Source organism: Macaca thibetana, chromosome 9 (assembly GCF_024542745.1).
Source record: "Macaca thibetana thibetana isolate TM-01 chromosome 9, ASM2454274v1, whole genome shotgun sequence".
NCBI lineage: Eukaryota > Metazoa > Chordata > Mammalia > Primates > Cercopithecidae > Macaca > Macaca thibetana.
In genome coordinates this window covers 112416437-112430297 of record NC_065586.1, presented here as the reverse complement: position 1 = coordinate 112430297, position 13861 = coordinate 112416437, and the positions used below count along the sequence as shown (strand labels likewise).

Sequence of the window (13861 nt, the reverse complement as noted above, 5' to 3'; positions counted from 1 at the left end):
AAAAATCTTAAGGGCAGCCAGAGAGAAAGGTCGGGTTACCCACAAAGGGAAGCCCATCAGACTAACAGCAGATCTTTCAGCAGAAACTCTACAAGCCAGAAGAGAGTGGGGGCCAATATTCAACATTCTTAAAGAAAAGAATTTTAAACCCAGAATTTCATATCCAGCCAAACTAAGTTTCATAAGCGAAGGAGAAATAAAATCCTTTACAGATAAGCAAATGCTTAGAGATTTTGTCACCACTAGGCCTGCCTTACAAGAGATCCTGAAGGAAGCACTAAACATGGAAAGAAACAACCGGTACCAGCCATTGCAAAAACATGCCAAAATGTAAAGACCATTGAGGCTAGGAAGAAACTGCGTCAACTAATGAGCAAAATAACCAGTTAATATCATAATGGCAGGATCAAGTTCACACATAACAATATTAACCTTAAATGTAAATGGACTAAATGCTCCAATTAAAAGACACAGACTGGCAAACTGGATAAAGAGTCAAGACCCATCAGTCTGCTGTATTCAGGAGACCCATCTCACACGCAGAGACATACATAGGCTCAAAATAAAGGGATGGAGGAAGATTTACCAAGCAAATGGAGAACAAAAAAAAGCAGGGGTTGCAATACTAGTCTCTGATAAAACAGACTTTAAACCATCAAAGATCAAAAGAGACAAAGAAGGCCATTACATAATGGTAAAGGGATCAATTCAACAGGAAGAGCTAACTATCCTAAATATATATGCACCCAATACAGGAGCACCCAGATTCATAAAGCAAGTCCTTAGAGACTTACAAAGAGACTTAGACTCCCATACAATAATAATGGGAGACTTCAACACTCCACTGTCAACATTAGACAGATCAACGAGACAGAAAGTTAACAAGGATATCCAGGAATTGAACTCATCTCTGCAGCAAGCAGACCTAATAGACATCTATAGAACTCTCCACCCCAAATCAACAGAATATACATTCTTCTCAGCACCACATCGTACTTACTCCAAAATTGACCACATAATTGGAAGTAAAGCACTCCTCAGCAAATGTACAAGAACAGAAATTATAACAAACTGTCTCTCAGACCACAGTGCAATCAAACTAGAACTCAGGACTAAGAAACTCACTCAAAACCGCTCAACTACATGGAAACTGAACAACCTGCTCCTGAATGACTACTGGGTACATAACGAAATGAAGGCAGAAATAAAGATGTTCTTTGAAACCAATGAGAACAAAGATACAACATACCAGAATCTCTGGGACACATTTAAAGCAGTGTGTAGAGGGAAATTTATAGCACTAAATGCCCACAAGAGAAAGCAGGAAAGATCTAAAATTGACACTCTAACATCGCAATTAAAAGAACTAGAGAAGCAAGAGCAAACACACTCGAAAGCTAGCAGAAGGCAAGAAATAACTAAGATCAGAGCAGAACTGAAGGAGATAGAGACACAAAAAACCCTCCAAAAAATCAATGAATCCAGGAGTTGGTTTTTTGAAAAGATCAACAAAATTGACAGACCACTAGCCAGTCTAATAAAGAAGAAAAGAGAGAAGAATCAAATCGACGCAATTAAAAATGATCAAGGGGATATCACCACCGACCCCACAGAAATACAAACTACCATCAGAGAATACTATAAACACCTCTACGCAAATAAACTGGAAAATCTAGAAGAAATGGATAATTTCCTGGACACTTACACTCTTCCAAGACTAAACCAGGAAGAAGTTGAATCCCTGAATAGACCAATAGCAGGCTCTGAAATTGAGGCAACAATTAATAGCCTACCAACCAAAAAAAGTCCAGGACCAGATGGATTCACAGCTGAATTCTACCAGAGGTACAAAGAGGAGTTGGTACCATTCCTTCTGAAACTATTCCAATCAATAGAAAAAGAGGGAATCCTCCCTAACTCATTTTATGAGGCCAACATCATCCTGATACCAAAGCCTGGCAGAGACACAACAAAAAAAGAGAATTTTAGACCAATATCCCTGATGAACATCGATGCAAAAATCCTCAATAAAATACTGGCAAACCGGATTCAGCAACACATCAAAAAGCTTATCCACCATGATCAAGTGGGCTTCATCCCTGGGATGCAAGGCTGGTTCAACATTCGCAAATCAATAAACATAATCCAGCATATAAACAGAACCAAAGACAAGAACCACATGATTATCTCAATTGATGCAGAAAAGGCTTTTGACAAAATTCAACAGCCCTTCATGCTAAAAACGCTCAATAAATTCGGTATTGATGGAACGTACCTCAAAATAATAAGAGGTATTTATGACAAACCCACAGCCAATATCATACTGAATGGGCAAAAACTGGAAAAATTCCCTTTGAAAACTGGCACAAGACAGGGATGCCCTCTCTCACCACTCCTATTCAACATAGTGTTGGAAGTTCTGGCTAGGGCAATCAGGCAAGAGAAAGAAATCAAGGGTATTCAGTTAGGAAAAGAAGAAGTCAAATTGTCCCTGTTTGCAGATGACATGATTGTATATTTAGAAAACCCCATTGTCTCAGCCCAAAATCTCCTTAAGCTGATAAGCAACTTCAGCAAAGTCTCAGGATACAAAATTAATGTGCAAAAATCACAAGCATTCTTATACACCAGTAACAGACAAACAGAGAGCCAAATCAGGAATGAACTTCCATTCACAATTGCTTCAAAGAGAATCAAATACCTAGGAATCCAACTTACAAGGGATGTAAAGGACCTCTTCAAGGAGAACTACAAACCACTGCTCAGTGAAATAAAAGAGGACACAAACAAATGGAAGAACATACCATGCTCATGGATAGGAAGAATCAATATCGTGAAAATGGCCATACTGCCCAAGGTAATTTATAGATTCAATGCCATCCCCATCAAGCTACCAATGAGTTTCTTCACAGAATTGGAAAAAACTGCTTTAAAGTTCATATGGAACCAAAAAAGAGCCCGCATCTCCAAGACAATCCTAAGTCAAAAGAACAAAGCTGGAGGCATCATGCTACCTGACTTCAAACTATACTACAAGGCTACAGTAACCAAAACAGCATGGTACTGGTACCAAAACAGAGATATAGACCAATGGAACAGAACAGAGTCCTCAGAAATAATACCACACATCTACAGCCATTTGATCTTTGACAAACCTGAGAGAAACAAGAAATGGGGAAAGGATTCCCTATTTAATAAATGGTGCTGGGAAAATTGGCTAGCCATAAGTAGAAAGCTGAAACTGGATCCTTTCCTTACTCCTTATACGAAAATTAATTCAAGATGGATTAGAGACTTAAATGTTAGACCTAATACCATAAAAATCCTAGAGGAAAACCTAGGTAGTACCATTCAGGACATAGGCATGGGCAAAGATTTCATGTCTAAAACACCAAAAGCAACGGCAGCAAAAGCCAAAATTGACAAATGGGATCTCATTAAACTAAAGAGCTTCTGCACAGCAAAAGACACTACCATCAGAGTGAACAGGCAACCTACAGAATGGGAGAAAATTTTTGCAATCTACTCATCTGACAAAGGGCTAATATCCAGAACCTACAAAGAACTCAAACAAATTTACAAGAAAAAAACAAACAACCCCATCAAAAAGTGGGCAAAGGACATGAACAGACATTTCTCAAAAGAAGACATTCATACAGCCAACAGACACATGAAAAAATGCTCATCATCACTGGCCATCAGAGAAATGCAAATCAAAACCACAATGAGATACCATCTCACACCAGTTAGAATGGCAATCATTAAAAAGTCAGGAAACAACAGGTGCTGGAGAGGATGTGGAGAAATAGGAACACTTTTACACTGTTGGTGGGATTGTAAACTAGTTCAACCATTATGGAAAACAGTATGGCGATTCCTCAAGGATCTAGAACTAGATGTACCATATGACCCAGCCATCCCATTACTGGGTATATACCCAAAGGATTATAAATTATGCTGCTATAAAGACACATGCACACGTATGTTTATTGCAGCACTATTCACAATAGCAAAGACTTGGAATCAACCCAAATGTCCATCAGTGACAGATTGGATTAAGAAAATGTGGCACATATACACCATGGAATACTATGCAGCCATAAAAAAGGATGAGTTTGAGTCCTTTGTAGGGACTTGGGTGCAGCTGGAATCCATCATTCTTAGCAAACTATCACAAGAACAGAAAGCCAAACACCGCATGTTCTCACTCATAGGTGGGAACTGAACAATGAGATCACTCGGACTCAGGAAGGGGAACATCACACACCGGGGCCTATCATGGGGAGGGGGGAGGGGGGAGGGATTGCATTGGGAGTTATACCTGATGTAAATGACGAGTTGATGGGTGCAGCACAGCAACATGGCACAAGTATACATATGTAACAAACCTGCACGTTATGCACATGTACCCTACAACTTAAAGTATAATAATAATAAATAAATTAAAAAAAAAAAAAAAAAAAAAAAAAAAAAAAAAGACCTATGCCAAACCTAGAACTCAAAAACTAGGAAAATATTACTTATTAAACTAACAAATTTCTAAATCAGACTTAAGCAAATCTATTATTCAAATTCAGAAAAGCCTTATGTTAAGGACTCAGAAATTAAGGTGCTATGTTTCAGCTATCAATGATTAAGAGCTTAAATTACCACTGAGCCCATATCTTCTTTCTTAAAAGGGAGAATAACCAATATTAAGAAGAGCTAGGTGACATATTGGCACTTAACCAGAATATTTTACCATTACCTAAAAAATGAAATCTATATACCAAAAGCTAAAAAGTAGACAGCTGTTCTAAAGATTTATAAAAAGGGCATATCCATAATTTTCCTCTTCCCTAAAATTTTATATAAATCATCCATTTTAAGTTCTCTGCTTGTTTTTATTTTTAGTATTAGTTTATCTCCTCTTCATTCCCTTTTTGTCTTACCTTCCGTCTTTATCATTTACTTCCATATTTGCCTCTTTTAATCCAGATCTAAAGAGGCCCAGAGAGTCAATAATTACAGAAAGATTATGGTACATTAATCTTCAAATTTACATAGGATCTATGGTTAAAAAATGTTAATACAAAAAGTCTTGGTAAGTATGAGAAGTAGAATGATGGAGAAAGCGGCAGGAGTTTGGGAAAGTTAAAGTCAGGAAGGACAAGAATAGAGGCCTATAATATACTGCTTCACATTGTTAAGGACATCAATAGATCAAGGTTGCAGAAGCTAGATAAGGCCTATATTGTTAATACATTGCCTTTATATTTTAGTGGAACTAAGAAAACAAAAAAAAAAAAACTTGAATCTGCCCAGTTCCTCCTTGTTAAGTATAAGTTACTAACTCTTCAGAAATAAAAGAGCTTTTCATAGTCTCCTATTCGTAGAATGTTTCAGATGGTTCTTTTTGTTCTTATTGTTGTCCCAACTGATTTATTTTTTATGTTCCTGTGTTTGAAAACTAAATCTACTGATATGTAAAATTTAAGTAAATATTCCAAATATAACCCTGAATGTATTGATAGGATCAAAAGATGAATAAATAATCATCAGAAAATCCTCTTACCTCTTTTTTGTTATAAAGGTAATGGGTGGAGATCAGAGTTGGGGAGATAATACATAAAATGTTAGAGTGTGATATGAAAATATTTCTAAACATATCTGAGTCAGGTTTGAACTAAGGCATATTTTATGTCTATGTAGCTTGAACCATTTATTTTATAGTAAATAAAAACTTAAAAATCCATTGCTTCTGTGTCCTAAGTTATCCACTAAGATCCCAAAAGAATACAGACAATATAAAGAAAAGGGTGGGAAGTTCCTAATGACAGTGATAAAATTTTCTCTTTTTCATTTCTATCTGATCTCCTACTAGAAATGAAAAAATATATTTGCGTATAGCCTTAAAGTGATAGGCCGGGTGCGGTGGCTCACACCTCTAATCCCAGCACTTTGGGAGGCTGAGACGGGCGGATCACCTGGTCAGGAGTTTTGAGACCAGCCTGGCCAACATGGTGAAACCTCCCTCTACAAATCAGCCAGGTCGGTGGGGGCACCCGTAATCCCAGCTACTCAGGAGGCTGAGGCAGGAGAATCTCTTGAACTCAGGAGGCAGAGGTTGCAATGAGCCAAGATTGTGCCATTGCACTCCAGCCTGGGCAATGTGAGTGAAACTGTCTAAAAAGAGAAAAAAAAAAAAAAAAAGTTATATTCTAGAATCTGGAATCAAATAGCCAAGCTTTGTCAGAAAATATTACTGTTTTGGGAAATTCTAATTTACAGTAGTGCCAACTCCCTGGTTAATTCTGCTTCTCTCAGCAATAAAGACTGTTTTTCCTTTCCTTGTTTTATTCCTCTTGGGATATTTAATTTTTTAATGGCACTTATAGTTTTCCCAGTGAGCTGACTTATCTGGTCAACTAGGTCAGTTTCCAGCAAAGCCATGATTTGTGACTTTTCACTACTCTTGCTGCCTGGGTGCCTTTAGGTATTTTTCTGCCAGGAGAACTTAAAAATTGAAAATGACTGAGGATTTAAAATTAATGTTAGGGTCCAAGCTAGCAAAGTACATAGGTCCTCTTTGTTGTGGTTGGTGTTGTTAAAAATAACCTCAGCCTTGAGGAACTGACATTTTGCTGATTAAATACTCTGCCCCATAGCATAATAGGCAACTTTACATTTTAAAAAACTAAGAGTTATGTAGAAAATTTCACATTCCTAAAATCACAACAATTGGGAAAAATATATCATTATTATGACTATATGATAAAAGACATTCTAAATACTAAGGTACATTAATGAATATTGTATTGATAGCAGACATTAAGGTTTTTATAAAAAAGATCTCTCTTTATACTTTTCCAAATCACAGAGGCAATGCTTAAAGAATAACTTACTATGACATAGTAATCCTAATATAGTTAGTAAGGAAGGAAATAACCGCTTGACAATGGCTTATAAGGCTTTACCTGATTTTCACCTCCTCACTCCCCCTCCAGCCACCTCTCCTGTCACCTCCTCACTTGCCCCATTCCAGCCACAGTGGCCTTATTATTATTACATATGTACCATATATAATATATATAATATCACATATAATATATACCACATACTATTATATATAATATAAACTATAATACATATATTTATACATATTAAATATTATATACAAATAAATATTTTTGTTGTTGTTGAAATGGAGTCTTACTCTGTCACCCAGGATGGAGTGCAGTGGCATGATCTTGGCTCACTGCAACCTCTACCTCATGGATTCAAGCAATTCTCCTGCCTCAGCCTCCAGGGTAGCTGGGATTACAGGGGCACACCACCATGCCTGGCTGATTTTTCTATTTTTAGTAGAGACAGGGTTTCACCATGTTGGCCAGGCTGGTCTCGAACTCCAGACCTCAGGTGATCCACCCACCTAGGCTTCTCAAGGTGCTGGGATTACAGGCGTTAGCCACCAAACCTGGCCCCATTATTATATATTAATCCAAGAAAATATATAGATAAACTGTGAAGAAATAAAAAAAGGGTTTAGTAAAGAAGCTATTAACAAAATAAATACCAAAATCTATTCTAGTTACCAACAACAAACAGAAAAAAGCATGGAAAATATCCCATTCGTGACAGCAAAACCAAGACAAAATACACAAATAAGAAATATCTGAGACCTGTATGAAAAACTTCTACTGAGGAACATAAAAGAAAATTGGAATAAACAGAAAAATATGTTATATTCTTAAATGTGACTCAGACTTATAAAGACATCAATTCTTCATAAATTACAACATGAAATTAGTGCAATCTTAATGAAAATTCCAATGATTTTGGTTCTTTTTTAATTTGACAAAATGATTTTCAAATTTATCCAGAAATATAAACCACGAAAAGAATCAGGAAAATTCTGAAAAAGAAATTACCCTTCCAGAGAGTCAAAGATATTTTAAAGCTAATATATTTAAGCCAATAATACACTGGTGCCAAAACAAATAGATTAATAAAGTAGTATAGAATATATAACACAGATACAAGTATAGACATACACATGCACATGCATACCATTGTATCATAAAGACAGTGTATGTCTGATCAATGGGGAACATGTGACATTTACTCAGGTGACAACATTTTTCTTTAAAATATTTAAAAAAAGAAAACCACTATAAAAGTATTAGAAAAAGATACTGTTTAAAATCTTGGAATGGGACAGGCTTTCCCAAGCCTAGAATGGATTCAGAAACTAAAACATTAAAAATTCTAGCAACACAAAACTCTAAACTTTTACAGAAATCATGTCATAAAAAGCCAAGATACAAATAATAAAGTTTGCAACAAATGATAAAGAAAGAATATCTGTAATAAAAAGCTAGATGCCAACCAGAAAAGACTAGAACAGGATAGAAATAGGTAAATATACATACAAATTAAAAATACTAAGTTAAAAAATTCAAATTAAAACTAAAAAGATGTCATTTTTATATTTATAAAACATATTAATTTCTAGTGTATGAGTAGTAAAACTGTGAGAATAACACTGGAACAACTTTTCTGGAGGACAATTTAAAAATAATCAAAGCCTTAAAAATTACAGACCCATTGACAGAGCAATTTGATTTCTAAGGCTTCACCCTAAAAAGCTAGGATAAGTGCACAAAGATGTACGTATACAATTATCACTGCAATGATGACAGAAAGAAATAGTAATTTATTAATACAATAGTAAATACTTATCACTAGGAAATTAGTTAAATATAGTATACCATATAATGGAATACTATGCAGCAATTAAAATTGCTTATATATATATATATTTGCTCAAATGTCTAGGTTACAGTAAATAGAAAAAAGCAAATTATTTAAGAAAAATATAAATGCATTTAAACAATTTTGAAAGAAAGCCTATGAAAATGTTAACTGTGTGGTGGAATTATAGGTGATTTTCACTCTGCTTTTTGCCAATTTCTATTTTTGGAATAATTTGCAATAAATAAACACTACTTTTATAAAGAGTTAAAACAATAAAACTATTTTAATTTTGAAAAGTAATCTACTGCATGTTTACCAAATACAATGGTAGAAGGTCTCAGAATTTTGCAGGAATAAAACCCACTCTTTCAGTAGGAACATAAGCAAGAAATCTCAGTAAAGATGGGGAGAAGCAGGACCTCAGAATGAAAGGAATATTTTAGAGTAATAATCTGATCCATTTGCTCACTGTGGTGGTCACATCTCTCCCTTTCCTTCCTCTGTCTCTTTTGGGAGGAATTTTTAACCAGAAGAAATTAGACTATATTTGAAATCATGGAACTCATCTGAACAAAGGGAAGTGAGGTATACAGCCTTTCAACTTATCTTGAAATATTAATTCAGGCAGTAACAATCCATGAGACCATATATGCAGCAAAGCCTACATGAGAAAGTCTTCCCATCAGCATGAGCTCACAGGCACAACTGTTAAGTCGCCAGTTGCCTTTGATCCTTTCCACTCACCTTTTCAGAACTCACCTCTTGTTCCAAAGTCCAAAGTCAACTCTTTTCAAAATAACCCCTAAACTGCAAAAATTATTATTCCTCTTTTCCTCAAATAAAACTCCTATTCCTCCAAAGCTGCCCATCTCAGTGAAAGAGTAATCTGATTAGGGAAAGATGACCGGTCAAGAACATTTTGTAATACTTTTTAATCTGAAAGACTCTTCCTGGGGAGCAACTTTAAAGTAACATAACTTCTGTGTATTTGGCAAGTCAGGTGGCAGTACCTTACCTTACCTATCACCACACATTTTAGGATATAAAACAAAAGGATGCTGAGGTAGAACATGTTTATTCATGCACTTCTTTTAATGGAAGAACTATACAATGTCGCACATTCTTTAAACCATACATCTTCCTCAACAAATAAGAAAACCTGGCACATGTGCAAGAAATAATCATATCTCAGTCAAGTAAAGCTATACTACAACAACACTAGAAATTGGGCTGGGGGTACTCACATCAGCTTGTCAATCAGCTTTAGCTCTAAGAAAGTAGTTGATTCTTCCAGTATTCAAGAAAATGAAAACAGGACGAAAAACAATTTATACATTGCATTTATGGGCAAATTGCAGTTCTGAACAAATCTCACAGAATAACAACATGAACCCTATGAAAAACACTGTTAATAGAAGAGATAAAGAGAATTATCCAAAAGATTACAGTGAAGAGTACAGGATGAAAAAAAAATTGTAATCAATTACTTACTGTTCTTAAGAGGATGCAAACAAAGACATGTCCACTAGTAAACAAGAGCAAGGAAGGACACAGCAGAAAAAGATAAAACAAAACAAGCTGAGACTTTTTAAAAGGCAGAAAATTAAAGTGTTAAAAAAAGAGAAGACAACACATGATTTAAATTTGCAGAGAGCATTAAATAACTAAACTAATACTGCAAAAGATAGAATCAGGGATGTAAAGTATACAAAGTTTTCCCAGACTTTGGAGGACTCAACTCAGAGAAAAGAGAAAAAAGACCTTCTAAATTATAAGAAATGGGTATATTGAAAACAAACTCTATGTGGCCGGGCGCGGTGGCTCATGCCTGTAATCCCAGCACTTTGGGAGGCCGAGGTAGGCAGATCACAAAGTCAGGAGATCGAGACCATCCTGGCTAACACAGTGAAACCCCATCTCTACTAAAAATACAAAAGTATTAGCTGGGCATGGTGGTGGGTGCCTGTAGTCCCAGCTACTCGGGAGGCTGAGGCAGGAGAATGGTGTGAACCTGGGAGGCAGAACTTGCAGTGAGCCAAGATCGCGCCACTGCACTCCAGCCTGGGTGCCAGAGCAAGACTCCGTCTCAGAAAAAAAAAAAGGAAAACAAATCTATGAAATAATAGCTGAGGTTAAAATGGAAGGCTCACTCTTGTTCCAAAAAAAAAAAAAAAAGATATGTCTGTATCAAATTTGGAATTACAGATTGTTTAAAATCATAAAAGCAATCAGGGAAGAAAACGAAACCTAACAGGTTACCTTAAAAAAGGATTTTTAAAAACGAGGTTGACTTCAATACTTCTGCATTAACAAATTTCAGAATATGATAGTGCTAGATCCACAAAATGTTGCAAAAAAAAAGGTTTGACTCAGTAATTCTGTATAGACAAGTTTTCATGCAAGTGTGAGGATAACAGAAATTTCAGATATTAATACCTTAGAAGATATATTATTCACAAATTCCTCCTACAAAATTACTTAAACAATTACATAGACTCATCAAAACACACACAAAAAATAAGAACTCAAGAATGACAATGTGAGGCATTGAAGAATTTTATAGTGCAGAATTATGGTTAATATGGCAGTAAAAATGAAAGTAGAAAGGACTTACTTTTTACCCCAAACACAGAGAAATGCTAGATAAAATCTAACTACATTTAAAATATTATTTACATAGCTAAACAAAAAGGAAGAGAGGGAAATCTTCATGCAAGAAACAAAGAGACAGCTCAGGGTAAGGATGGTGTGTTAAAATTCAAGCCCACAGGAGCATCTTTCAGAAAGGATACAGGCATTAGGGATTAGGCTTTAAAAGCCCACATAAGAACAAAAATCACAGGCAAAGAGAGCCAGGGCTGGACTCACTGTACTGTCAGGAATTGAGAAATACCTATGCCAGTTACGAAAGATGGATAGCAAAACTCCACCTATTGCCCTAGAGATGCAGCGTATAAGTGAGCTATATCCCATTGAGCCGTGAGTGGAAAAGGACTCACATCCTGTGAATCTGAACCCTGAGCCTAATCTGTGGATGGGTGTAAGATTCAAAATCTCTTATCCATACAGTGCAGAAATCCTGAGCTCAGAATTTAACATAAAAACTGGTCCTTAACAGGGAAAACTTGCGAGGCCCTGGCAGCAGGGGTGAAACTGCTTCTTAAGGACATCTTTTCTATCAAAGGAATAGGTCGAACAGCCACGAAAGATAAGTTCTTCTAAAGATAGGTTCAATAAAATAAAATCAATAAATTCTTAAAGTTAATAAGAAAATCTACCACCATGTAAGAAAGGCATCAAATCAAACAAGTAGAATTCAAGGCAGAGGAAAACAGAAAATAGAATTCTTTTTTTTTGTTTTTTTTGTTTTTTGTTTGTTTTGTTTTGTTTTTTTTTTTTGAGACGGAGTCTCGCTCTGCCGCCCAGGCTGGAGTGCAGTGGCCGGATCTCAGCTCACTGCAAGCTCCGCCTCCCGGGTTTACGCCATTCTCCTGCCTCAGCCTCCCGTGTAGCTGGGACTACAGGCGCCCGCCACCTCGCCCGGCTAGTTTTTTGTATTTTTTAGTAGAGACGGGGTTTCACCATGTTAGCCAGGATGGTCTCGATCTCCCGACCTCGTGATCCACCCGTCTCGGCCTCCCAAAGTGCTGGGATTACAGGCTTGAGCCACCGCGCCCGGCCCTTTGAAAATAGAATTCTATGAGAAAAATTTTAAATTAATTTATTCATTCACTAAATGTCTGTTTAATACCTACTATTATTCAGGCACTGTTCTAGATACTGGGAATAACAGCAGTGAACAAAATAGATTAATTTCTATCCCTTGTGGAGCTTACATTCCACTGGAGGGAGACAAATAATAAGTAGATCAATATAAAACATGCCAAGAGGTGGTACGTATTACACAGCATAGAGATAGGGAGAGATGGTAATGCTATTTTACATAGGAAGGTCAGAGAAGGGCCTCTACAGAGAGGGGGACTCAAATTTTTGGTCTTTTGACCTCTTCATAGTCTAAAACATTATTGAGAATTTCTTTTTGTTTGTTTTCATGAATTATATCTAGAAATATTTTCTGTATCAAAATTAAAATTGAAAAATTTTTAAACATTAAGAATAACAATAATCCTATTGCATTTTAAATACCACATTTGTATTTAAAAATGACTTTCCAAAACAAAAGCAAATTAGAAAATGGAGTTGCACGTAGATTTTTTACAAATCTCATTAACATCTGGCTTAATAGAAGACAGCTGGGACCAGGTTTGGTGGTTCACGCCTGTAATTTCAGAACTGAGAGACCAAAGTGGGAGGATCACTTGAGGCCAAGAGTTCAAGACAAGACTGGGCAAAATAGCAAGACCCTGTCTCTAGAAAATAATTTTTTTTTAATTAGCGAGGTAGGGTGGCAGAGGCCTGTAGTCCCAGCTACTCAGGAGGCTGAAGCAGAAGGATCACTTGAGACCAGGAGTTTGAGGTTGCAGTGAACTGTTACTGTGCCGTGGAGCTCCAATCTGGGTGACAGAGTGACACTCTGTCTCTTAAAAATAAATAAATAAAAACAAATTAAAAATTAAAAAAGAAGATAGCTGGACTCTCATATCTACTTCTACTCAATCTTTTGTAGTATGTTTTTCAATTGCAGAATAGGGAGTGCACAGATACGTAGTTGGAAATGATTGTGCATATTCTTCTTTGATGCTATATCAAAATTCACCATGTGGCGGCTCCTTAAAGGTTAGTTGCAATGTGGAATCTGAAACCATTTCAATGAACTTTTCATTCTATGTTATAATAAAATCCATTGGTCTAGATTGCACTTTGAGTCTACCTTTTCTCTACGCACAGTTTTGTAACTATGCATTACTTACTGCTTCCCTGAATTATGCAGATCCTCCAAATGTTGATATATTTCATAATATGCTTTCAAAAGTAACATTCTGAAACATTTTGAAACATACTGTTTCAAAAGTAACATTCATATTCATTAATATCACTAACCAAGTCACCAGAAAAATCTTTAAGTACCAGGAAGCTGCCAAGCTTATGGTGACAGATAGACAGGAATCCTCCAAAATTCTAATTTTTGTTTGAAAGCTTGCATATTATCATTGGCAAAATAATA

General features: G+C 36.1%; 1 protein-coding gene across 4 annotated transcripts in view; it reads right to left on the bottom strand.

Moving 5' to 3' along the window:
* CCDC172 (coiled-coil domain containing 172) overlaps window positions 1-13861 on the bottom strand; it is a 62047-nt gene that overhangs the window by 42531 nt on the left and 5655 nt on the right. The window lies entirely within an intron of this gene.